This window comes from Varanus komodoensis, unplaced genomic scaffold (assembly GCF_004798865.1).
Source record: "Varanus komodoensis strain SLA01 unplaced genomic scaffold, ASM479886v1 scaffold3, whole genome shotgun sequence".
NCBI lineage: Eukaryota > Metazoa > Chordata > Lepidosauria > Squamata > Varanidae > Varanus > Varanus komodoensis.
In genome coordinates, this window is record NW_025335761.1 from 64,105,742 (window position 1) to 64,131,970 (window position 26,229).

General features: G+C 56.2%; 1 protein-coding gene across 2 annotated transcripts in view; it reads left to right on the forward strand.

Moving 5' to 3' along the window:
- The first annotated feature begins 3,525 nt into the window (after positions 1-3,525).
- Positions 3,526-26,229, forward strand: part of GNG2 (G protein subunit gamma 2) — a 41,569-nt gene continuing 18,865 nt past the window's right edge. For both annotated transcript variants that reach the window (XM_044436658.1, XM_044436659.1), the window contains exon 1: positions 3,526-3,665. The gene's annotated coding sequence lies outside the window, so the exon portion shown is untranslated. The remainder of the gene's footprint in view (positions 3,666-26,229) is intronic.

Genomic DNA, 26,229 nt, shown 5'->3' on the forward strand with positions numbered 1-26,229 from the left:
CTGAGGGAATCTATGAGCCGCCCAAGTATTTTCTTGCTTTTCCACTATGAACCGCTGGGTGGCTCTGTGGTTCAATGGAACAGTGCCAGTACACAAGAGGAAACCGCGTTCTCTTTCATTTTTTAAATGGGATACAGTGCTTGCCTTGCTCTTTTTAAAAAGCTTGCCGAAAGTGCTGGTGAGACACAGAAGCAAGCTGCAGAATCACAGTGTCACCTGAAGAACCCGTAAGCCACCATGATTAGAGAATAAGGAGCACGTGATAAACGCCTTGTGCAGAACTGCCCTGGATCAAAGGACTCTGGGGCGGAAGGGGAGAGCGCCACTGAGGTAGCAAGCACATCACAGGAGTGGCTCAAGTTTTCTCTCTCTATCTTGGCTTAATGTTGATGTCCACCTTCCCCAACCTGGCACCCCTCCGGAAGCTACAGCCATCACATCAAGAAGCTAGGGAAGGCTGAGCTACGTGCATATACTTCCGGTTCTGTTCCACATAGGCAGTTCAGAGTTGAGTGGTCATCTGGTTGTTATAGAGTGCGTCATGCCACAGACCCACAGATGGCTGTCAGTCCAGCTGTGGATCGGTAGGGCCCTTTCCTTCGGTGGGGTCCCCCCAGTTAGGCTGTTCCAGTCTTTCTGCAATCATGGGGCCAGACATGCTCCCCAAACCGTTCACACCAGCTGTGTGTGGACGAGCCCCCAAGGGGAGCGGAACACCCCTAGGTCTGCCAGGAGTATGTGCACAAGAACATGATGTGGCCTGGGGAAAAGCTGCCACACGGAGGCCGCACAGCCCCAGCATCCGAGCATGGAAGGGGGGGGGGGTCCGAGTTTGCAAGCACAAGAACACACGGCGACTCAGAGGAGCTTGCTGTGCTCACCAAACAGAGCAAGATGGCCCGTTAACAACCCACAAGCCATTCCGGCTGGGTTCGGACAGCAGGACAAGCCAACCCGGCTCACAACCCGCCATGGCTCGGGCGCTGTGCAAACCCAGCCAGAGCCTAGAAGAGAGAAAAAGAGACAATCAGGGATTCATTTATGCCGAGCGGGTGGAGGATGCAAACTCCTCGTGGCGTGGGCAGACTGGACGTCAGGCGGCTCGGTGGAAGCGGAGAATCTTCTTTACCCGAAGTCCGCCGAGGGCCCCGAAGCTCGCGCTGACTTGCCTCTCCATCCCCGCTGAACAAGATGCTCATCGCCTTCCTTTGATCCACCGCTACACGCCGGCCACTTGGTAAGCAAGCTTTTCACCGCGCACAGCGGGCTGCAGCCTTTCAGCGTCTCTGCAGCTAAATCCTGCCTCAGCGGGGGGGGGGGGCCCCCTCCGCTCCTTCAGCAGGGGGGGCCTTTGAAAGGAGGGAGGGCAGAGGAGGGGTGTACCATCTTCCGTCAGCTGGGGCAACAGGCCCTCTGCCAGCTGAATGCCCAGAGACAGCATGTGTTGTGTTGGGTTGTTGCGTTATGTTCAGTCGCAACGTCGTCGTGGACAATATTCCTCCAGGTTGATGTTCTCCACCATATTCCGGAGTTTACCTGGAGAAAGTCACTCGGTGACTGAGAAACAGAGAAGCAAACAACCAAGCCATGAAGCCTGAAGTGAAGGAAGGTGGAGGGAAATAAAATATAATTGGCTTGAAAGAAAGTGTGCTCCTTCCTATCTCGTCCCCCCGGGAGTTTTATGAGACTGGGTCATGGGGCAGGGGGACATTAAGAGAGGGGGGAACTAGTGAACCTGTAGTTGTAAGCAGGCAGGTGTCATTGGTTGATGAGTATCAACTCACACACCCTGACTAGACAGTGGGCTAATTATAATGTACCTGCGATGTATGCAGATATATGGAATGGGATGAGGCAGGGAATATGAACTAGGCGGACAGAACTCCTGGTAGCTTCCCCAGTGAGGGAAAAGGGGAGGACTGTGGCAGATGGATTGAGGGGTGAAGGAGCTGTTTCGTGTGTTTGCGCTTTGGAGAGATTCCAATAGAGCAGGTTCTCCCCGTCTATTGTGATAAACAAAGGAAACGCCTCACTCTGTTGGTAGTCCTGCTTATTTAACTTGGGGAGGAGTATTTTTGCAGCTTTTTGCACAACACACCCAAGCCCCCCCCACTGCCCCAGTGACCCCACCCAGCCCCCTCATCCTCTGCCACCCCCTTCTCCTTTTGCCCTCAATTCTTCCCAGCATCAGGCTCTTCTCCAGGGAGTCCTTCCTTCTCATTCGGTGGCCAAAGCATTTGAGCTTCATCTTCAGGATCTGGCCTTCTAAAGAGCAGTCAGGGTTGATCTCCTCTAGGACTGACCGGTTTGATCGCCTTGCGGTCCAAGGGACTCGCAGGAGTCTCCTCCGGCACCACAATTCAAAGGCCTCAATTCTTCGGTGCTCAGCCTTCCTTATGGTCCAGCTTTCACAGCCATACATTGCAACTGGGAAAACCATCGCCTTGACTATACGCACTTTTGTTGGCAGGGTGATGCCTCTGCTTTTTAGTATGCTGTCTAGATTTGCCATCGCTTTCCTCCCAAGGAACAAGCACAACACACTCTGTGTATGCTCCAAGAACTCTGCCCTTTTATGTCAGATTGCCCAGAACAAGGCCACGGGGCGTTCAGCTCGCTCAGAGGGGGCTTCAGGTCTTCACCGAAGTTATTCATTGTGCCCTTTCCTGTCTCCAGGTAGCAGCAAAAGGTGGGTTCTTTCAACAGCTGGAGTACCAAACACAGGTGCTCCACAGCTGGCGGGGAAGAAGCCACTCTTGCCAGAACCTCCAAGCAATGTGGGAAAGGAACTCTGCACACTCCCAGAGGCATACTTTATGAATCGACACCCACCAGGGCACAGGGCCAGCAAATGAGTCCCAGCCCTGAATTAGGTTGAAGTCGTAGGAAACAGACTGCCCTGAAGGGGCCGGTTTTTTGTCACCGAGGGCTGGGCAGCCGCCTGTCCAGGAGGCCGAGTGTCCTGAGCGGGCCTTGGCCTGGGCGCCCACGAGGTCCCCCCAGGTCGAGGGCTCCGCAGGGCCATCCGTGCTGGTCTTGGCCAGCACCCCGTCCCCAGCGCCCAGCATGCCCCGGGACCGCCTCTCCCTCGCTGGGGCATGCTGGGCCTCGGAGGCCCATTCGGGCTGGGGCGGCCGGGAGTCGCCCGGCCGTTTCCCGCCTCCACCGGAGCGAAGCGGGCGCGCTGCGAGCCGGTGCTGGCGCTCCGCATGGCAGACAAGCGCCACCGCGCCCGCGAGCAGGGCAGGGCGGGACAGGGCAGGGCAGCGGCGCTCCTTGCGCCGCTTAAGCCGCCGCAAAAGCAGAAGCGGCGCAGAGGCGCTGCGCGTCGGCGGGCGGCCACCCGGAGGGGCTGCGCGCTCCGCGCCAGACGCTGCAGGAGGAAGTAGCGGACGGGCGGTTTCCTGTGACTCGCGGCGCGGAGATCGCGGGCGCGCGCACCCGCACGGGCACCCGCGCGCGCGCACGGGGCGGACTGGGTGGGGACGCAGCTCTCCGCTCGCAGGCAGTCGCGCTCGCCCTGCGCTCCTCCGCGCCCCCTGCAGCTGTCGCGGCGCCGCGTCCTCTCCCGCTCGCCCCATCCGGACCCGGCGCGGGAAGCGCGGAGCAGGGCGAGCCTCCCCTCCCGGAGAGAGCCGGGCGGACGCGTCTGCGGAGCCCTCCAGGTGCGTGTGCGAGGCGGCGAGCCGGGGGCGGGCGCCCCTTCCCGCGCGGCGCGGCCGGGGGTCGCTGAATGGGGCGCCCGCTGGGCGTGGGGGGTGGGGGTGTCCCTGCCCCACGCGCGCCCCTCCTCGCTGGCGGGCGCCGTGCAACGCTTCCCGGGGAAACGCCGGGAGCCGGGGAAGGGGTGGCAGGACCCGCCGCGTCGTGCGCTCCAGGGGCTGGCGAGGGGGGGGAGGGGGAGGGGGAGGCTGCGGCTCCCCACGAGCGTCCCGGTGCAGGGGGCACGGGGGGAAAGGGCTTCCCACTCGCCGGGGGCGTGCACAGCCCACGCGCACCGTCGGTGTGCCCGCAGCCTTGCGTTGTGCAAACCGCTTTATCGCTGCAGCTGCATCCAAATGTATTCGCGCTCTCTCTCTCTCTCTCTCTCTCTCTCACACACACACTGCGGGGGGGGGAGGGTCGCAGCGCCCACCGAGCGTGGCTCATCTGAAATGGACGCGAATGCCGAGCTTTGCACGGAAGATCTGGGCGAGGGTGCGCCTCGCCTCGCCTCCTCCCGCATTCCCGATTCGCAGCCCCTTTGTTCGGGGAAACACGCCAGCGGAGGTGTCGTTTCCTCCACTCGCGTGTGCAAAGGCTAATCACCCTAGGAATCACAGGCACGGAGCGTGTCTTCCTGCCCGTCTGAACGGGGCACACTTCGAGGTGGGGATCGGGGCGAGAGCACGCCCACGGCTCTGGCTCTGCTGGGTTTGTGACTGCTAAAGTTGCGCCTTCAACGGGAGGCGCCGGGTTTGGCTGAGCACGGGCGGGGGGGTCTCCGCGGGCTCCCTAAAGCTGCAAATATTTCTCCCCGCTCGCGGGTTGTCTTCCTTTCCGAGGCGTGGGCGCAAGCGCTGCTTGCCCGGGTAGGCAGGAAACCGGCGAGGCGTCCTTCCATCGCCGCCCTCGTGCCCAGATGTCAGGGAAGGTCCGGACCCGGATGGGCAGCCGCTGGGTTTACACCACACCCAGTCGTGAAATGGACTGGGCTGGGTACTTCCTTGAATTTTGAAACTGCAGAGGCGACCCAGGCGGGGCTGGGGGGGGTGGGTGACTGGCAACTGGCAAATCTGGCCACCAAATGGAGTTCAGACACTGTGAGCAAAAGCCGAATTTAGGATACTTTGGACTGCCTGTCTTAATCTAGGATGAATACCCTCCTGCCTTCTTCCCCCTCCTTGCCTTTTTCAAGATGGAGATCAGTTTTTCAACCAAATTCTCCTCCCCACCTGTCACGACAGCTCCCCCAAATAGGTGCCCACCTTACCACCCTTCAGAATAGCCCAGCCTTCACATTTTCACTCCTTTCTTATGGGCTCCCCCCCCCCCCCGGAATCAGCCATGTTGGTGCGGAAGAAAAGCGTTTAACCTCAGACACGGATATGAAAACAGAAACTATTTTAATGCTGATTTCTTAAGCACAAGTATTTGTAGCAAAATAAGCATCTTTCTCTTTCAGGGGAAAAAACCCTCTGAAAGCAGGTTTCCAGTCTGTAAGGACCAGCTCCCAATCCTATATCCATACATGTGAGAGCAAGCCCCAGTGAATTCAGTGGGGTTTATGTCTGAGTAGACATATGTAGTTTTGCACTAGGTATGTCTAGCAGAACTCAGTCAGACAGGGAGGGGGGGGGATTGTGTGCAGCTTCATGCCAAGGTGGGGGGCAAGCCAGAGAGAGAAACGGATGGAAGAGGCGAGCCCCTTTCCAACCTGCGCAGCTCTTCAGCTCCGTATGTGGGAAACGCCACGTCCTGGGCTCCTTTGGTTTCCCACGTTAATCGTATATTAATAGAGTCTAACAGCCCTAGTTAATGGTTCGTGGCATCTGGGTACATAAGTAATGACTGGACGAAGGATCCTGTTGGTTCACATCCCTTAGGAGAAATGCCTGAAAGGCCCTTGACGCTTTGCACGCTTGATTTAAACGGTGCAGGCACTGCAACTCACCTGCTGCTCCCTGAAAATGCCACCCCGCTGGCTCTGAACTCGCTGTTACTTTAAGGAAACAGGCACAGCGGCTTTGGCCTGCCTTCCAGCCAAAGCAGCCCCTCCCAGGCAGAAAGAGCACTCTGAATCTGGGGGGGGGGCACCCCACGGGGAGCGTTGCTGTTGTGAGCGTCTCTGTCTCCTGATTCTTGCAGGCTTCGGTGCTGTGATGGGGTCCCCCCTCCCACCTCTATCATATTAACAGGATCTCTCTGAATTCTCAAATTTTAATCCTCTTTTCTACCATATGGCCTTTGGCAGAACTGAAATACGATTTGCTTAAGAATGATGGAGAAAGCCATTTGGCTTTTTTGCTTTCCGGCGGCTTGGCATCGTCCCGGTGGGTGTGGCACCCTGCAAAACCCTCTGGGAAGGAGACCCTGCTGGATGCCCAATTGAGGCGGTGGTCTTTCCGGGCGTAGAAAACAGGCAGAGGAGGGAGACAGACCGATGCAGCCAGGGTCCTTTGCATATTTATTTCCTGGCCGTTCTAGGTGGGAATGATGGGCGTTGTAGTTCAGGCCCTCTGGGGAGCACCAGGCTGGGGAAGGCTGGGGCAGAGGTGTGCCGGAGTGTAGAGGGAGACGCCTCGAGCACGCTGCCCCACACTTCTAATCGGGCTGGGATCTTGGGATCACCACATGGAGTGGGGACCATGAAAACACACGGTGCCTTTGCGGAGATCAGACCCGAGACGTGGCGACTGCCGGCAGCTGGGGGGTGACTGTAGAAGGGGATGGGAGGCATCCATGGGGGAAGTGGGGCAGTCTCGCAAGTGCCCCAAGGAGGATGGGTGTGATGCCTTCAAGGAAGGGCAAGGAAAATGATCAGGGGGGAGGGCGGTGCAGCTCCCCTCTGGGGTGTGGCTCCCACGACTGGGGATGTTCAGCTGAGAGGAAGGGGGGACAGGACAGAGGGGTTTCCAGCCATGCATGGGGTGGAGAAAGCAGGGGGGGCATTTTTCTCCCTCTCCCATGAAACGGGGGCATCTCATGGAACTGATGTGTGGGAGGGTTGGGACAGATTAAAGGAAGCCCTTCTTCACCGTGTTTGAATGATGGAATTTGCTGCCGTGGGAAGGGGTGGCGGCTGCCAGTGTGGACGGCTTTAAAGGGGGGCTGGAGAGATGGATGGAGGAGGAGGGGGGGGCTACCTGAGCGGCTACTGGCCTTGTTGGCCATGGGCTCCCTCCTTTCCCAGCAGAGGCGCGTCTCCTCTCGAGGGGGGCTTGCTGAGGAGCTGGGCAGGAGGAGGCCGTGCACCCATCTGGCTGGACAGATCCTGTGGCCAGGCGTTGCTGGTGAGCTTTCCAGAACCATCTGGCTGGACATCCTTGGAGACAGACGGCTGCCTGGGGTGCAGAACCTGTGGCCGTCTGCTTGCCATTGGGCTAATAATAATAGCCACAACAATTTTTATACTGCCCAATAAACAAAACTGCCCAGGTGGGTCCCGAAACAAGGCTTGGGGGCAGTTGACTGCATGGATGGGATTGTGTGCTTGAACTGTTTATTTGATCCTTTTAAGTTTTGTAAACTCCAGTTTAATAAAAAGCAATCGTGAAAACAGATAAAATACATATATTAATACAATTACAACAGCTACATAGCTCATGGTCTTAAAATTACTCAGGTACAATGGCAAGAAAACCACAAAAATCCCTAAAATATAAAGCCAATATTATTCCACCTTTAAAATATCTGGAAAATAGGAATGGCACAGAATGCTAATAATGCGGGTGCCAGGAGTACTTTTCTGGGAAGCCTGTTCCACAGTCGGGGGGCACCGCTCTGAAAAGGCCCACCTTCTGTTTGTCAACCCCCTCACCTCTTTGGGGGACGGTGCTTTGAGAAGGGTCGCTAAACAGGTCTTCATGGTTGGCCTTCCTTCACGCGTCCTGGTCCCAAGCCATTTAGGGCTTTATATGTCGATTGGGACCGGACCTCAACTGTCAGCCGGCGTAGATGGAAAGAAGTGGGCATGATCTGGGCGCATGGCCCCTCTTTCGTCAATCGTTCTGGACCAGCTGAAGTTTCCATACCATCCTCAAAGGCAGCCCCATGTAGGGTGTGTTGCAACAGTCCAGTCAAGAGGTTTTCTGGGCATGGGGTGACTGTCAGCTGCAGCCAAGGAAGGTGCTGCAGGTTGAGTTTTCTGTTCCTATTTATTCCTATATATTTTAGATGGTTTTTATATTATGTTTTATGCATATTTCTATTGTGTTTGTTTTACGTGCCTTGTATATTGTGTTTTTCATGGCATATTTAATCCTTTGTAAATGGACTCTTGGGTGAAATGGACATTGATGGTGTTGCTGATAAGAATAAACCAGCAGCAGTTTTAGGATCTACGCTCTCAAAAAAAATCTGCAAGACTAAGAAATTTGGGGAAGTAGAAAGGCATACACCCAGCTTAAGGGATTGCGGCGCTGCATGCCCCTTCATCCTCGTCCACTGGCCATGCTGGCTGAGGCTGATAGGAGTTGGAGTCCCTGAGCTTCCCGCGCTCGAACTGGAAGGGCTTCTGAGACCGGCCTGAAAGCCCGCCCCTTCCCCAGGTGTTCAGCACTGACTCGGCTCCTCCTGCCTCTGACTGGCACCTTCCCGGTGGCCCCCCTGCGAGGAAGGGGCATGGGGTGGGGAGGCCCTGCGTCCCAGGGCTCGTTCAGCGTCTGCACCCACAACAGCGGCAGGCCTGGGGGGGTGAGCGGGGGGGGCACCTGGCCGTGGACTGATAAGCATGGCGGCTCGCCAGCCTGGCTCAGAATCGCAGCTGAGGGAGCGCGGAGCCCTGGATTGGCACCTGGGCTCACCTGATGCCCAGGAGCAGGGGCTTTGGGGCTTTGGCGCCCTCTGGAGTAGAGCCGGGTGAGCAGAGGTGGCTCTCTAGATGGGCTGGACTGCGTCTCCCAGCTTTCCTGGCCACTGGCAGGAGCTCATGGGAGCTGAAGTTCCAGCCGCGCTTGGAATCCAGCCGCTGGCGGTGCTGGCTTGGAGGGATGCAGGTGCCACCCAGCGCATCCAGAGGGCACCGGCTCGGGGAAGGCCAGAGGAGAGACATGTGGACAAGCCGCGTGCCGTCCTAATTGCCCAATTTGGATCGGGACCTCCCCAATCCAGAAGGGCAGGACTAAACTCCGGCAGAGGCTTTGCTGTAGCACGTCCTCCCGAGGCTGCGACTGGGCACAGAAACGGGTGACAAGGGAGGCCGTTCTCCGCACCTGGGGGACGAAGGCCCTGATCCAGCTGGGGCTGCGCGTGCTTACACGAGAGCAGAAAGAAGGAACGGCGGCCTCAGCTGTTCGCGACGCATGGATGAAGGAAAATGTGGGTGGCTCCGCGCCGCAGTGCCCAGGCTGCAGCGGTGTGTCTGGCCGGAGCGCCACAGAGCCGCCTGCCCGTCGCATGTCATGCGTTTCCACAGGTGCTGAAGGCAGCAGGTGCGAGGAGAAGGCCCTGCCCGGGAGAGGCTCCCCCTCCGTGCAGGCCCTGCGCGGTGCCGGGTGCAAAGGCCCAGCACGAGGCAGCCTGTGTGGCGAGACGCGCAGCAGGGGCGGCCCCCCCGCATTTCCGCTTTCGACACCTCTCTCCCCGCGCCTTCTTTGCATGAGCTTCCGACCTGCAAAGCGCTTGATCATCCTGATCGTGCCCCCCCCCCCCCCAACAACCATGGGCCGACCTGCCCCCCCCCCCATGGCAGGGGGATGGTGGCCGCCCCCAGGCAGGAACCCTTGGCAGAGGGGGGCCTGGGAGCCGGGGCCTCCGAGCCACATCCCCACATCTCAGGAAGTGGCAGCTGAGCCACGCCCAAGCCGTGCCGCAGAGGCTGGCTCCGCCTGGGGGGCTTGCTCTGTCGCATCCTGCGGCGCCCGGGCCCACCTTCCCAAGCAGGTGCCCGGTCGATGCACCGGGATGCCTGCACAGGCGGCCACGCAACCTTTCCTTGTGGCAGGGAACACAGAGCCTTCCAGGCCATTCGGAAAATAGTCCAGCACTGGGACGGCACCACCGGGTCGGTGCTCTGGTGAAGGGCAGGCAGGGAAGCGACGTGGTCTTGGGGCAAAGCAGGGCAGCCTCCGGAGGTGAGGCTTGGCACCCGTCCTCGGGCTCGGTGCCCAGCGTGGTTGGCTTCTGGGCTGCGCCGTGAAGGTGGCTTCTCCGCAGCGCGGGGGAGACGGGCCGTGCCGAGGCCCACCCGCGAGGGAGGTGGCTCGCCTGGGCGCCCACACTCGCCGCCGATGATTTGTGGGAGCGTGCAAGAGCGCAAGGGACGAGGCCCCTCAGAGGTGGCTGAAAAAGTCAAGCAGCGCCGGCCTGTGAGGCAAGATGGGGGAACCAAGGCCGGGCCCCTCATAGCCGGAGGAAGTCGGCTGATGTCGGCAAACCCAGGAAACGCTGAAACGGCGGTTTATTATCTCTGGATATCACTTTTCTAGAAAAGACGAGAAGAGGGTGCATTGCAGAGCAAAGAGGTCGCTGTTGTGCTCAGAAAGCAATTAATAGGGTGGTCCCGACACGCCAAGAGGTTGCTTAAAAACGGCCAGGATCATCAGCCGCTGCCTGAAAACCTAAGCGCACGCTCCCCTTGCCTACCTCAGAGGGGTGTTGTGAAGGGGCTGCAGAGACGGGGTAGTTATGGTAGGCCAGCCTGAGCCCCTTAAAGGAAGGCCAGAAAGGGGGTCCTGCAGTGCGTGGCTTGGCTGGAGCGGCAGCGGTTGCTTCTCTCGCACATTTTCCTTCTCTCTCTGCTCCACGAGAGCGAGCGCTGCTTCGTCTCACTCCGGGCTGATTATAATGGGGTCTTTCTGACAGCGCACAGATCTTGCCCTTAGTAGCTGCTTCATCCCAGGGCGGGGGAACCGGTGCCGCCGCGACTCTTCCCCATTGTTCCCGGTTGAATAAGGGACAGAAAATCCACAGCGTCACACACAGCACAGAGATCGAATTCCTTTCAGAGAGCTGCAAAGTGGCTGTAGGGAAGTCCTTTGACAATATTAAATGAAGGTGCAATCCTTCGCACATTTAGTCAGGGTGGGAAAGGACCTGCGATCCCAGCATTAAACCTACGTAGCAGCTTAAGAGTGTTTTCTTGGATTTCTTTCAAAGAACTTCTGTTGCCCCAGCCTCTTGGTTTTAAAATCTGGGCTAATAATACAAAGGTTGCTCTGGGTTTTGATCCTTGCATTTTATACCGGCTTTCCATTTTACCTTTCATTTCCTACCACTAGAACTTGATTATCCAATGTCATGTAACTGTTGCAACTAAAGCAATGAATAAATAGGTCAGAGCTAATGGAAACCTGTCGATGTAACTGTCTGCCAGGATAAAGCTGCTAGTCCTTAAGGTACTACAAAAACACCTTTTCTTGGTTTCTGTGTCTTTGGAGCAGTGAGTTTGGGGACCTACAAGTTAACATGGATGTGGAGAAAATGCTATAGCCACTTTTGTTCTGTGCCAAAATTCATCAGGAGCTAAAGATGGGAGGTTTGTGTCCTTCCTTGAAAAAAAAGATAAGTTTACTTTCTTTTCTTTCTTCCCTTTGCCCAGGTTTTCAGTTACCATATTCAGAATAGGATAACAGAGGAAGCCAGTGGTTAGAGGGCTGAACCGGGCACTGGGGAGATCTGGGTCCAAGTCCCCACTCGGCCATGACGCTCCCTGGGTGATTTTGGGCCAGTCAGTCAGCTCTCGGCCTAACCTACCTCACAGGGTTGTTGTGAGGATAAATGGTGTAGAGGAGGTTATGAAAGTCACCATGGGTTCCTCGCAAGGGAGGGGAAGAAGGCAAATTCAATGAAATAACAATTGTAACTACAGATAAGGGACTGTGTGGTACAGTGGGTAGAGCCTAACAGCCTATGTGGGGAAAGAGAGGTGGCACGGCAACAAAAAAAAAAGCCCTGGTTTGCCTACTGGAGTCGCCCTGTTTGGGGTTCCTCTCCGTGGGGGGAGAATGGGAACGAGGGTCCTATTTCTGCCGCTTCCCCCCCCCCACAAGTGCCATTAGCAGTCCTCCTGCAGGGCAGCCCTGCTGCAGGCTCTCCATACAGCGTGGAGCCCCGAATTTCCCGGGGTGCTCCCTCCAGGGTCCCCTTTCTCCCATGCAGAGCCCACGCCGTGAAGAAGGCCTGCCCAGGGCTGAAGCAGACGGGGGGGCTGGACCTTCCCCGGGGATGGGGGCTCTCGCGGCGGCTGTTTGCGTCCGGTTGGTGGGCTCCCCAGCGCGGCTGGCGGGGAGTCCCGGGGGGAGGAGGCTGCGTGATCCCGGGGAGGGGGCCAGCAGCCCCCCTGAGCCCAGGAGAGGCCGGCGGTTCGGGGCAGCGTGTGCGGGGAGGGGTGCTGCCCTGCCTCGGGCCACCCGCCCAGCATGTGGCCGGCACACCCGGCGTGACTCGCTTCCCCTTCTGTGGCGGCCCGGACTGGCGCTCCGGCGCGCCGCCACCTGCTGCCCGGCCCTTCTGGCCACGGCTTTCTGTGAGCCGTGAGTCTCGGTGGTCGGCAAGAACAGCAGCTACTCCCTGTCCCAGAAGCCCCAGCCAGTTGAGTGCCGCCTAGCTGGGGCGGGGGGGGGTAAGAAACGGAACTGCTCCGGAAGGCTTGCTTGGTTCCCCATTAGAGCGCCGTTCCTTCCACGCCCCGGTTCGGCTGCAGAGTGGCTGGGGGCAGTCCTCTGTGCTGGGGGCGGAGTGGCCCCACCCGGCTTTTGCAGCCTCGGACGCAGCAACACTCGCGTTCTCCCGCCCTTGTGCTGAAAAGGCCTTCGGCAGTTCCTCCTGCTGCTTTCATTGCGGCTGCCGCTCGGGCCACTGCTTCGGAATCACTGGGGAGCCGTAATCCCGGCCATCAGGGACTTGGTGTGGAGGTGGCCGGGTGCCCCACTTCACAGAGGACAGGTCTCTGTTTTGGAGAACTGGCAAGAAACAGGCCTATGTTTGACGGCGATCCAGTTCAAGTCTGGTTTCAAGTCAAGGACCCGGAAGAAGGAAGAGCGGTAGGGACGGCGCTGAGGTTGCTTGTCCACACAGCGGGCCGTATCCAGCGCTCATAGACGCATAGAAGAGGCGAGCTGGAAGGGGCCAAGGCAGACATCGAGTCCAACCCGCTGCTGTTGCAGGACACCCAGTCACACCGTCCCACCCAGAGGGCTGCCCAGTTTCACCTTGAATGTCTCTAGTGTGGGAGAGCCCCCCACCTCTCCAGGCAGCCGGTCCCACTGCCCTTTTGGTCTGACAGGGAGGAAGCTTTTCCTGATGTCCAGCCTGAATCTGGGTTGTCGCAGCTTGAATTGACTATTCTGTGTCCTGCACTCCGGCATCAGCAAGAAGAGATCTTGACCTTCCTCTTTGTGGCAGCCTGTGAGGTTCTCATAGAGGGATATCTTGTCCCCACTCGGTCTTTTCTCAGGGCTGAACATGCCCAGTTCTCTCCGTCTCTCCTCTCAGGGCAGCGTTTCAAACCCTGGATCATTTTTGTCGCCCTTTCCTAACCTCCAACAGTGCCAGAAAAGCCCTGTGCAATCTTCCTTCATGCAGCTGTTTGCATATTACACTTGCACAAACGTGGTTGTGCAACTGGTTGCACAGTGAATTGCGCCACTGGTTGCACAAGCACCATGCACCCCCAGCCACTCAAGGGGGGGCCTGACCTTAATGCACACGCACCTGTGCAGAGGCGGGAGCAGAATGCGTCCCTGCTGGATTCTTCTCTTGTGCATCGCTTGGATCCCGGGTCCCACTGGTGCAGTCGTGTGTGGCCACGAAGAGGTGTCGTCGGGTGCCGCGTCGGCCACAGCGCTCAAGCTTCTGGACTAAGGGAAGCTGCCTTGCATTCCTGTTTAAATTGCAGATTGGTCCTTTTGCATCGACATTTACATATGCATGCATTATGCTAAGTGGAGCCTTGCTTCATTCTTGCTTTGGGGCATGATGCCATTCTGGAGGGAGGGGGTTCCCTGGGCATCAGTGGCTGACTTCAGCCTCTCTCCTTCGGAAGACCCCTGTCTTCTGGAACCTTCCACCACTAGACAAAGGAGGGAAAAAGCAATGCGGTGTCCGGAAGCGACTGATGGATAGCAAGTTCTGTTGTTGTTGTTTTTAATTATTGCAGGCTTGACAGACAGTCTGGCGCCTTTTCTCAGGAGGGTTCCCTCTGGCAGGGTGCTCCCCCCCCCCATCAGCAGCCTCCGGCAATTGTCGATAATTGTGTGTTGGGGCTGTCTCTCCAGAACAAAGCTGAACACAACCTGTCTCCCGAGAGCCCAGGTGGAGACTTCCGCTTCACGGCACGCCAGTGGCCTCCCCTGTTGGGAAAAGCTGAACTCTCTCTAGATTAATAATTTTATGCACACTTGTGCTAATTTGATTTCAAGGTCTTTTTCCCCTGCTGTTTTCCAAGAGCCCAAGAGGGTTCACAGCGTGTCTCGTACCGAGCGTACTCCACGAACTCACAGCACGTGCTCGGAGAGATTTGGGCACAGGATTGAAACATGCGGAGAATGACAGCTGCTGATTTCCGTAGGTGTGCGTATCCCTGGTCTGAAGCTGCAGGGATAGACAGGTGTGTAGAGAGAGCGGCCAGGGATGCCCCAGAAGCGGGACACCCCCAGATTCCTTTCATCAAGGAGGCCATTCCCTCCCCCGACTCCAAATTTTTTTTAAAAATGCAAAGTAAACAAGGATATTGTGGCATCAGGAAGGCCTGCAGATTGGTGTGGGGTAAGCATCTGCAAACAAGGGTCCCCTTTATGGGATGGCAAACCTGAACACATTGCTCAAGCCATCCTTTCTGACACAGTGCCCTGCAGTTCCCAGCTGGCTTGGGGAAGGCTGGGCATCGTAGTCCCACGCGTCCTGAGGGTGCCTTAAAGGGCCACTGGCTTCATGCTGTTTTTTGCATCACTCCCCCTTTTCTTGGCATCTCGTCTCCGGTTCTGCCAATTCGCCCCGGTAACTTGCAGGTGACTTAATGCTCTTGGTGCCTGCGGGAAACCTGTAACATGGAAACCCATTTAACAAAACCACAGCTGTTTCCAACAGGGCCGATATGGCCCCGCTCAGCTATGCCCAAAGCTTTATTAATTGGATTAGGTAGCTCAGATTTGCATACTTTTCTTCTGGAATGCATCGGCCGCGGGGGGGGGGGGTTGTAGCCCTCCCCCTGCCCAGTGTATAACAGAGAAGCCTTTACAAGCCCAAGTTCCCCAAGATAAGGCCCATTTTCATCCCGGGTGACCTTCAGAGAACAGCGTGCCGTGCCGTCCCGATTTGTGTGTACTGTTTGTGTATTTGGGCTTCTATTTTTAAACCGTTTGGCCTTTTTGAAAAAATGTGGCTGAAGCATCACTTCTTTAAGAAAAAAATGAGTCATTAAAAAAATCTCGCAAGGAATCCACCCACGCGGCTCGTGCTGTTGCCATAACGATCGGCTCAGCCGGGCAAGATGGTCCCTGAACTTTGTGAAAAGCACCCGGGGCTGATTGACACAACGGCGGGCTGCGCGGGCCTCGGTTCCGTGCGCCGCTTTTCTGGACGGGACCGCACAGCGACAGTCGCCTTGGGGCCACGGCTGCGAGCCGTGCAGTCCTTATCGCTCCATTTCTGGCACTCGGGGCCCCCAGCTGGTGGGGCACCAGAAACGCCGGCGGGGCGTGGTGTGGTCTGGGGACCCAGGAGGCACGGGTTCGATTCCCCGCTTGAACATGAGGCTCAGTGGGGGGCTCTGAGCCTAACCTACCCCACAGGGTTGTGGTTAGGAACAACTCGAGTTCCTCGGGAGAGGAAAAACGGTGGAATCGAAATGCAGTGTTGTAACAGGTTGATTGTCGTTCGTTTAAGGCAGAACCCTATCCAGATTGAGAGTGAAGAAGCCACCAACTCCCCGCGGGCTGGAAATGGAAGGCCTTTTTTCCTGTCTTGACTTGTGTGGAACGGAAGCCCCAAGTCACAGGAAACAGGTCTGTGTCTTCTTCTCCCACGTCTGTTTCACCCTCCGGATGTGCCGGAGTGCAGCTGCGCCCCAGGCGCCACAGCCAGTGGAAGATGAGCTTGGGGAAGGCTGGAGCACGGCCATTTTCAGAAGCAGCCCTGGGTCCATGAAGCCAAATAATTCTGCCCGGAATTTTTTGGGGGGTCCTGAGAAGGAAAAGTGGCAGCTCTCCTCTGAGAGCACTTCCCCCAGCAGCATGACACCTGCTGTCAAGCAAGATACGTGTTTTGTGGAGTTCTGGCCACTGAACCTCAAAAAAGAGCATTCTAGGCCTAGAGAAGGTGAACGAATGTCAGGCAGACGGACCGAGGGGCGGAAGCAGCTCCTCCGTGTGGGACGATCACCTCTGGGGCTCGTTTGCTTCCAAAAAAGCAAAGTGGAGACTTGATCAGGCAGAGAGCAACGCGGCCGCTGCTGATGGAGGGGGGTGTGACCTGTTGCAATGATTCCAAGGCAGCTTCCGTGGTTAGTATTAATAATTACTACACTGCTCTTACCATCCGTAGCCGAGGCTCTCGGGACGGTTCCGAACAAGGTCCTCCTTTGCCTCTTTAAGATCCGCACAGCAGCAACCCTGGGATGAGGCAGGCAGGCAGGCAGGCAGTGACCGGCCCAACTCCACCGGGCCCAGTGGGAATTCGGTCCCTGGCCCACCACAGCCCAACAAAAGAGGTGCTCCAGAAGGATCTCCAAGCTTTCCCTGTAGGGTCTTCATGGCAAACATGATTCAGGGTAAGGAAATGTCAAGGGATGCACCCTGGGGCACAGGATCCCCGCTCCGGGGCTGGGCTGAGGGGTTTGGAGCTCGGGGTGGCGGTGGGCAGTGCCGGGAGAATGTCTGCCAGTTTGCAGCTGCGGTGAAAAGGCAGCCTCCAAGTTGGGCATTCTCAGGAAGGAATTGAGACGGAGAGTCAGTGGGCCCCTCGACCAACCTGTGGGGTGACCGCACTGGTCGTGGGATGTGCCCCGTTCTAGTCGCTGCAGAGGAGGCGACGGGTGGGAAGAAAAGCTTGGCTCACCGGTGGAATTCCCTGCCCCAGGACGCGGTGCTGGCCACCCGTCTGGGCGGCTTCGGAAGGGGCTGGACGAGTTCTTGGAGGAGGGGAAGGCAATCCGTGGCTATTAGTTCCGATGGAGGAATGCTCCAGAATCGGAGCCAGTGTGCCTCTGTACACCAGTTGCTGGGGAACATGGGTAGGAGTACCCTTGCACCCATGTCCTGCTTTTGGGATCCTGTGGCAGCTGTTTGGCCACTGAGGGGACTAGATGCTGGGCTAAATCTACCCTCGGCATCAGGTTCAATGGAAGGGAGGCGAGATTCTTCCAGTCAAGGTCCAGCTAAGCAAAGCAGGCTTACCTGGGAGAGAGAACCCTTTAGCTCCGTGGGGCTTGCTTCTGAGTCGCAGGCATGGCACTGAAACATAAATGTCACAGCAGGACCCAAAGGGCACCATGCCAAGGAGGGGCGATCCAGGGCTGAGACGGACCCTGTCCCAGAGAGGAAACGAGGCTCTGGGATTTCTGGGCCTGCCTTACCCCATCTCAACATCGTTTTCAGTATTTTGCTAGAATGGTTGCGGGGAAAATAGCAGTGTGACAAAAGCTGACGAGCGTGTCGGACAGATTTTCTTCAGCAAAGGTGGAGACAGACGCAGCAGCTATCTCAGTGCGTTGAAAACGGCTTTCACGTTTCAGAATGTATGTTAACTGCGAAGACGTGTCGTCTTCACCTGCTGCTCCCTGAAGCTGTTTCCGCGCCTCCTTGCTTTGGTTTGGATTAGCTGCTTGCAGAAGCCCAGCGTGGATCCTGTCTCCAAGCCTCGGCGGGCTGGTGCCCGTCACCTGGAGGGTCCCAGCCTAGACGATGTGAGAAAAAGCAGCAAAACGTTTCACAAGTCAGCAAATTGCAGGAGCTGAGATCATCTGAGTTACCCATGTCTGAGACTGTGCCAGATCACATCCTTGAACCGGTTTGGAAACAATAGAGGATCCTGTGAGAGGCTAAAATTAGAACCTGGACTCGAGAGGCGAAATGTTGCTTCTCGGCCGTGGCTGCAGTTCAGGTGGCCTGAAAGGGGCTTTTCTGGATCCCCAGACGTCAGCCGCTCAGGCGCTGCTTTGCCCAGGACAAGAATCGGGAACCACGAGGAAGCGAGCGTGGGTGGTGGGTTCGAGTGCTGAACTGGGGGAGATGAGTTCTAGTTCTTCCAATCGGTTGTGGGGCTCCCTGCGTGACTTTGGCCCTGACCTACTTCACAGGGTTGTTGTGGGGAGCAAATGGAGAGGAGGAAGGCTTGAGTTCCTTGCAGGGGAAAGAAGTCCAGATATAAATGCAGTGATGTTTGGGTTCAGTGAGGATTCTGAGCCTTAGATAACTTGTGGCCGGGTTACCCGAAGGATGGATTCCTCCAGCATATACTTTCCCAGGCCCTGTCACTCGGTCCCCCAGCTGTAGGTTTCTGCTAAGAACGGGGACTTTTCTGCGGTGGCACCCCAGCCGTGCAATGGTTTTCCCCAAAGCTGGTGGTGCCTTGCCTTTCCCTTTCCCTTTCCCATGTTCTGAGCCACCCACCCCCAGCACCTGCCCCCAAAATGGTCTTCACCATTAGGGCCTCAACTGAAGCGGACTGCACCATGCTGGCTGTGCGGGGGGGGGACCTCTGGGGGCAGAGTCCCCACTGTGACTTTGGAAGCGGGTTCTGCAGTCTCCACAGGGTCTCTGCCCTTTCCTTTCGCCAGCCAGAAAGGGCTTCCCATCCGTAGGAGTCTGCCCATCCTTGCAATGCTTCGATGTTGTTGCTTTGCTCGTTAGTCTGATTTTATGCTGTAGTTTTAAACTTTTTTATGGCTAGTTGTACATTATGCCTTATGCTTCCAGTAACTGTGAACTATCCAGAGAACTTGAGTGAGAGAGAGAGAGAGAGAATGGGGGGAAAGCAGGTCAAGTTGCCCATCTCACTGGGAAGCAGCAGGGAGGATATAGTCTTCTCAGCTGCTGGCAGGGGAGCATGGGAGCTGAATTCCAGGGCGTTGGCGGTGCCCAGTTCAGGAAAGCGCCTCTGCTTTGGCTGGCTCAAGCGTTCCACAGTCTCGGACTCCCGCTTTGCTCTGAGTGAGGGGCCCCCTTTAGGAAGGTGTGTGGGGGGGTGGCGATGCCTCCGCCGTGCGCAGAACCACTCCTGGGGAAGGTGGCGGGGCGCCCTCGGCTTGGGAACCTTGCTTGCTCCTGGGGGCGAGAGTGCTTTGGCCTGCGTCTGGGGCCGGCGGGTGTCAGGGCAGACGCGTGCGCGGGGTGTGAGCCCGAGACGAAGGGGCCGCGCAGGAAGGCGGGGGTGGGCAGCTCCTTGCGGCGGCCATTTCCTCGGCATCACCAGGCAGCCGCTTTCTGCTTTCTCCTCCACGCGCCTCTGTGCTCAACCGAGCAGCCACGGAGGACCGCACACCTGCATGCAAGATGCCCCCCCGAAGTGTTGCAGCGTGGCTCTCGGCGTCCCAGAGACCCGCCTCGACCACGTGGTGCATTCATGCACAGGGTCTGCCCAGTGAAAACGCCAGTGCCCGCTTCTGCTGGAGAAAGAGAGGCAGGACAAGGCAACGCGTACACCTGGTTTTGCCTGTTCTTGCAGTGCACCTCTTTTCTGCCATGTAATGGTGACTCTGTCTAGCCAGGCTGTGCGCTTCTCTCGCCTAATGCCATCTTCTCGCCCTTGCCATCCCAAGGCAAAACAAGGCCAGGCTTTACAAAGATTTCGAGGGTGCGCTCGCTCGCTCGCTCGCTCTCGCTCTCTCCCACCCACTCACGGTGGGCTGCAATCCCTGCAGGCAGCCATTCTGACTATCCAAGCCCCTGCCTTGTCTCACTGTGACATCTGGACCCAGAAAGGATGGTTGGTGTAAGGGTCAAAACAAGCCCTGCATTTTGGGGGGTTAGGCAAGGGGCCTCTGGCCCTCATGCAAGGCCTGGATGGCACAACAAGCCTGAATATCCCCGGCTGGAATATTAAGACTATTAAGAATAAATATTCTTTAATGCCTTAAAGAAGCCACGGGCGTCATGCGAACCAGACCGCTGCCTCTTTCACGCGCACCGTCCCGCAGACGCTCTCTCGTCCTGGGCTGATGGTCCTGCTCATAGGAAGCGAGGGAGGGCGAGGGTGCCAGCCAGGAAGGGAAAGGCGCATGCCCCGGGGGGTATCGTCGCAGAAGCATTTCTAGCATTCGCAAAAACTAACTTGCGGATAAACCCGTTATCTTCTCAGAGGCTGCCGATGGCTCAGGGCTGCCAATGCCCCCATTTCGAATTTTCCTGGTTGCTGCTCGCTCCAAGCCAGAGAATCTCCTTGTACCTGCGCCTCTGGGTTTTGGCAGGGAAAATACCTGTCCAGATCCCATGTGTATAGCCAGGATTGAAGGGCGCGAGTGACAGAGAGACCAGGGATGGAGAGAAGACCAAGAGAAGCACTACTCCTGGGCAGAGCAAGGGGGTTGCTTTGGGTGGAAGAGTCGGGGGCACGTATTAATCCGCCTTCTGCCAGCTCAGACCGCTGCCCCATCTTGGCCAGTGACCCGCACTGACTGGCAGCAGCTCTTCAGGTTTCTGGCAGTGGTCCTTCCCAGCCACACTTGGCGATGCCCGGAATTGAACCTGGGGCCAACCTAACCCTCTGAAACTCGGCAGGCTGGATCCACCCCAGAGACCTTACTGACAAACCGGCAGTCAGCAAATCACCCAGTCCAGATGGTATCCATCCTAGAGTCCTCAAAGAATTCACGCATGAAATTATTGGCCTTCTTACCAAAATATTTAAGAGGTCTCTGAATTCAGCCCTTGTACCAGAGAAGTGAAGAATGGCCAATGTAACACCAGTTTTTAAAAAGGGATCTGGGGGAACCCAGGAAATTACAGGCCAGTTAGCTTAATATCCATTCTGGGTAAACTGCTTGAAAGCGTTATTGAAGAAGAATCAGTAAGCACACAGAAGGACAAGCCCTGCTGGAAAAAATCAGCACGGCTTCTGCAAGGGCAGGTCTTGTCTCGCTAACCTGCTGGAGTTGAGTGACGATCAGCACTTAGATGATCCAGTAGCCGTTGTTTAGTTGGACTTCCAAAGGCTTTTGTCGAATGCTCCGGAGCAAACTAGACAGTTGTGAAATAAGGGGGGGGGTCTTCCTATGGATGAGTAACTGGCTAAAGAAGAGAGGGTGGAAATAAACAGCAATTTCTCCCAGTGTATCAGAACCAGTTCTTTTCAACCTATTCATACATGATCTGGAATTAGGAGCAATTATTGACATGGCCAAGTTTGCTGAAGACCCTAAACTTTTTGAGGTGGTTAAAACCAAAAGGGGTTTTGAGAAGCTCCAACGAGAACTCTCCAAGCTGAGAGAAAGAGCATCAAAATGGCAAATGCAGTTCAATCTAAGCAAGTTTAGAGTGATGTTTGTTGGAGGCAAAAAATTCCAACTTCGAGAATAGGCTGATGGGATCTGAGCTGGCAGTGACTCAGCAAGGAAGCGAGCTTGGGATGCAGGGCCAGTGCTTAGCTGCCGTGAAGAGGTCGAGCTCCCCCCAGGCATAATTAGGAACAGAAGAGAAGACAGAACTTTCCATTGCTGAAATCTTCCTTCCGCTATACAGCTCTTTGGAACAACTGTGTGTGGAATGCCATGTACATTGAAAGAGCGTGCGTGTAGACAAGCATATGCAAACTAGTGCCCGTTGTTTTGCTTGTTTGTCCAGTGGGCTTGTGCCCCCGTCCCCGATCCTTTTGGCACCCGGCACCCGCCCCGCCAGCCCTTGAACACCACCCTGCTCTGTTTGATGCCCAGGCGCATTGGCCTCGCTGCATCATCCTTAGCTAGGTGGTCCGGGGGCCTTCGGTGCTGCGGAGCGGGACCAGAGCTGCTCTTTTCGGAAGCTTGCCGTTGCTAAGGCAACAAGTAGCCTTCGTCTGTGAGCATCTAGCAGTGGGAGGAAATTGGATGACGAACGTGCGAGGTGCTGCGGAGTTGTGTGAGAGCGAGAGCGAATGTGCCGAGGTGTCACAAACAGGACGGCTTCACACGCTCTGCTGGGCGAGCGTCACCCAAGCATCGGCGGGTATTATGTCTCTGATGGATCCCCAGCCGTCTCTTGTGGGCGCCCTAAACCCCATCAGCTGCCATAAGAACCCACAGTGTGTGCAGCTAGCAAATAGTCAGCCAGAAACTATAGGATCAGTTTGGTGGGATTCTTGGCAAGTTGCATGCAGAACAGCTTGCTTCAAAATGAGACCAAGGAGGGGATTCTTCCCCCAAAGGCGATCCAGCGACCAGATTCCTGCCTCTGTGATAGGGACAGCCGTTAAGGAACGCCAGCTGTGTTGGCGCCGCTTCCCTGGAAGTCTCCTTGTGATACCTGATGGATATCTAGCAGCTTCTTCCATCATGCACACGCTTGCGTTGAAATGCGGAGCCCCTGCTTTGGGGGGGCAGGCACTCTGGCTTTCTGGCTGATGTGGTGGAAAGGGTCGTGGGGGAAGTGCAGTGTTGCTTGGGGCCTCACCTGGCAGACCGAGGAAAGGTATGCTCCGATGCACCCTTTCCGGGAGAAGAGATCTCTGCACACGTCTCGCTCCCTGCTGCGTGGCTGGCTGTCGTTTCCGAGTGCAGAGAGCAATGCTAATTTGATGACTCCCCGCAAAGGTGTGTCCACCCAAGTTTGGAGCTCATGGTGTGGTGTGCAATGCCGCATTTCAGACCACAAGTTGTGTGGTGGGTGGAGGGAGGTGGTCTTACGGATTTTCTTCACTCCGATGTATATTCTGGAGAGAGGAAGCGCTCACAGGTTGGAATGGCGCGGCCTGAGATCACGAAGCAGGTGACTCAGCCGTCGGGGTCGGACACATCCCCCCCATGTGAGAGAGGCTGGGGTTGCTGGCACCCCCGGCATGGCCCCAGGGTGGACGGCTGCCCGCCAAGCCTCCGTCTTCCAAATTCTTGGCTGCAGCCTCTGTCGGAATTGACAGCCGAGCCAAGGCATACACCGCATGCCACAATTTCAGTTTCTTCAGAGCTGACGGCAAAGCTGTAGAATCCTCCCGCAGTCGTGAGTTTTGTTTTCTTCTTTTGTTTCCCATTTTTGCCCTTTCCTCTTTCACTTTCATCCGGAGTCATTTCAGTTTGTCGCCGTTTTTCTGCCAGTGATATGAAGTCATCTGCATATTTTAAAATATCGACAGATCTTCCACCAATGTTTACTCCATTGCCCTCTGATCTTAAATCTAACTTTGCAGATGCTGTGCTTGGTGTACAGACTGAGCAAAGAGGGAGATAAAATATGCCCAGGTCGGATCCCTTTTCCAGGAGGAAACCATTCTGCTTCCTCATGATCCATCGCAAAAGCAGATTCTTGTCCACAATCCAGGTTGCACATCAGGACAATCACGTGCAAAGACACCCCCTTTTGTGCATTTTGTTAGGATCTGAATCCGTTCCGTCCTTGCAATTTGGAATAGTTCTGTCGATATCCTTCTGAGTTCTTTCAGAGCTGCTTCCACCTCGCTTTCTAATCTTGCAGGCTTTTCCTTATGGGATTCCTCTTCAAAGGAGCCTGTCATCCTTTTCACTCTTCCCTATAATTTTTCTGCATATTGTTTCCACCTCCTCTTTATTTTTTCCTGGTCAGATCAAAAGTTCTCCTGTTGGTGTTTCAGCCTTCCTAATTTGAATTTCTCTTTGATTTCGTGGATCTTCTGGGAGAGGTCTCTTTCATTTGGTCTCTTTTCCTTACTTGTTGTTCTCTTTTGCTTCCTTTCACTGGTCATTGTAATATTTCTTTTGCCTGTACAGCAGCCTCCCCCAACCTGGTGGCCTTCAGAGGCACTTGGACTGCAGTTCGCAGAATTCCCATCCAGCAGGGCCATGGACTGGGAATCCTGGGCGTTGTGGTCCAGACATGTCTGGAAGGCACAAGGTTGGGAAAGACTTCTCTACGGGACGCTGAAGAGTTGCCTGCAGGATTTTGGCCCTATTTCTGCCACCTTTCCCTTTTGCAGAAAGCATGTATCCCACATCAGCAGAACCAACAACAACACCTTACAAATACTTAGCATGGTGTAAGCCCTACAGAGACTTGTGCCACCATGAAATGGTCCCTCTTGCTGCAACAGACTCTCAGTCCCTCTGGAAGTTTTCTCAGAGCAGGCTCTGGGCAGATGGGACCTGAATGCATGGGCATTTATTTATTTATTTTTATTTAGAATTCTTGCATGCCGTCCCATCGCTTATAGCCTCGGGACGGCTCACATAAATAAATAAACATAATACAAATACAATTAAAACCCAGAAACACCCTGGCTGCACAATTAAAACCTATAGATATTATTAAGCGTTGTTACAATATTAACATCCCATGTACTGCCTCGCCACCAGTTATATTCTCAGCGGGGGTGAATAATTTCAGAGCCAGTCAGGAGCATCTGAGCATGGATTCCCTCTCTCTCTCACCCCCCGAGCTGCATTTTTGCTCCGGGTTTCAGAACGCCCCCACCCCTAAGCTCATGCAGGGCTGAAGCACCTCCTAAGGCCGTCCGCTGCCAGGGCAGGGAATCCAGGATGGAGACTCCCCGCCCAGTCTTTGTGGAATCGCCCCATGTGATGGGGGACCCACCCCCCCGCATAGCTCACTGCACCAAGTCAGGGCAGCTTGGAGGGAAGAAGGGCCGAAACCACGTGGTTCCCCGGGGGAAACGAGAAGCTGCTTGGGTGGCTTCCTGAGAAAAGTGGCTCAGGGGCCGGCAGCGTGAGCGGACAGGCGTGGCTTGCTTCGGACGCAGACCAGAGCTGGGTGAGGCGGGCGTTGCCGGGGGCCTGCAGTCGGCAGGGCCCCCCAGGCAGGGGCTGCCCAGGGGTGCTTCTCCCCTTCGCCTTTGCCTTTGCCTGTGCATGTCATGCTTGTGCTGGCCCGGACTGGGTGGGTGTGAGGAGGAGGAGGAGGAGGAGGGATGAGGCGTTGGGGGCAGGCTCTTCTGCCACACCTGCCAGGTAGGAGCCGGCTACCTGCCAAGCCCCCAGGATGGCCCGGAGGGAGGGAGGGATCCAGGTGAAACAGGTGCCTGGGGGTCTGCAGACGGCCGCTCCCGCTGAGCCCCGGAGGGGTGGTGTGGAACCGGGCTCGTGGGGAGGCTGCCTTGTGGAGAGCCGAGATGGGCCCTTGCTTGCCGCCCGCTCAGAATTCCCTCTTCCTGCCCAGCTTAGCCGCCATCCGCACGGGGCTGCGGGAGCAGATGTGTTTTTCCAGCGACGGTGCACTGCCCCAGAGCCAGGTAAAGTGTTTTGGGCAGCGTGGTCCCCGAAGGCCAGTCAAGACCTCTTGGCTCTCGGAAAGATCTGCTCTTGGTGGAGACGCACTCTGCTGGGCGTGGTTTGTGGATGCGTGGGTCAAACCAGAGACTGGCCTTTCCATGCTCAGGGTCCCTTGCCTGGCCAGCCAACTTGGGCCACCTCAGTATGGCGGGAAAAGGCTGCCTGGCTCTTCCGTGTCCTTCCCGACTACCGCAGCCCGATTTGGGCCTGGCCCGGTGGGGATTTTCTTGTGTGCTTCTTTTAATTGAGTCCTGAAGGACTCAGGTGGAAAGGCTGTGGCCGGGACGCAGCTTGCTTCTTTCCAGCCAAGATGATTCGGGTTCCTCAATGAGAGGAAGGATTGCCGGAGGCCACAGAAGGATAATTTAGTGCCGTGTAATTGCTCTTATATGGGTCAGCACCCCGGCATGCACAGAATTAGAAGAGGGGCATGGAGAGAAACCTACTTCTGCAGACCCATCTGATCCTTGGTACCATGTTTGGGCACTTGGAAAATTAATCACGGAAGCAACAGCTTCATTATTTTTAATGTCCAGCAGGTTTTTGGGGGGAAATCCTCAGAGCTGCTTTCAAAAGAAGGATGTGGAATAACAGTAATTCTACACACGCACATTAAAACAGATCCAATAAACCCACTTGTAAAGGCACTGCTGAGAACCCAAGGAGATAGCCTTAAAATTAATTCTAAAATGCCAGACAGAATCTTAAAATTTTCCGATATGCTTCTGGAAAGAAGAGGAGGAAGAGCCTGCAGATCTCCCCGGGAGAGGATTAGACGGCTGCATTGCTGCTGCCACCACCAGAAAGATCCGGTATCTGGAAGATGTTGGGTGCTTCTTGAGCAATGATCCCAGATCTTAACTCCTGGCAGCCCAGGGCCTTGGATGTTGATCTCAGGGCTCATTCAGGTTAGGCATTCTGGGAGTTGTAGTCCAACCTATCTGGAAGGCCCCTGGTCAAAGAGAAAGCCATCACTGCTATTGCCTCCGCATTGCATTAAAGGTGATCGCCAAGGTCCCACCAGCTTTAAAATTGCCATTTTTGGACACAGTTTTAGCACCTGAATGAGAAGCAGGCCTGCACTTCCTTAAGGATGGAATGAAAATCTAAGATGCTCCAGTCCGGGATGACTTGGGACCTGTGTGTGTGTGTGCACGCACTCACGCACATGATCCCAGGACGTGTGACCTGTTTGCTGTATTTGAAGC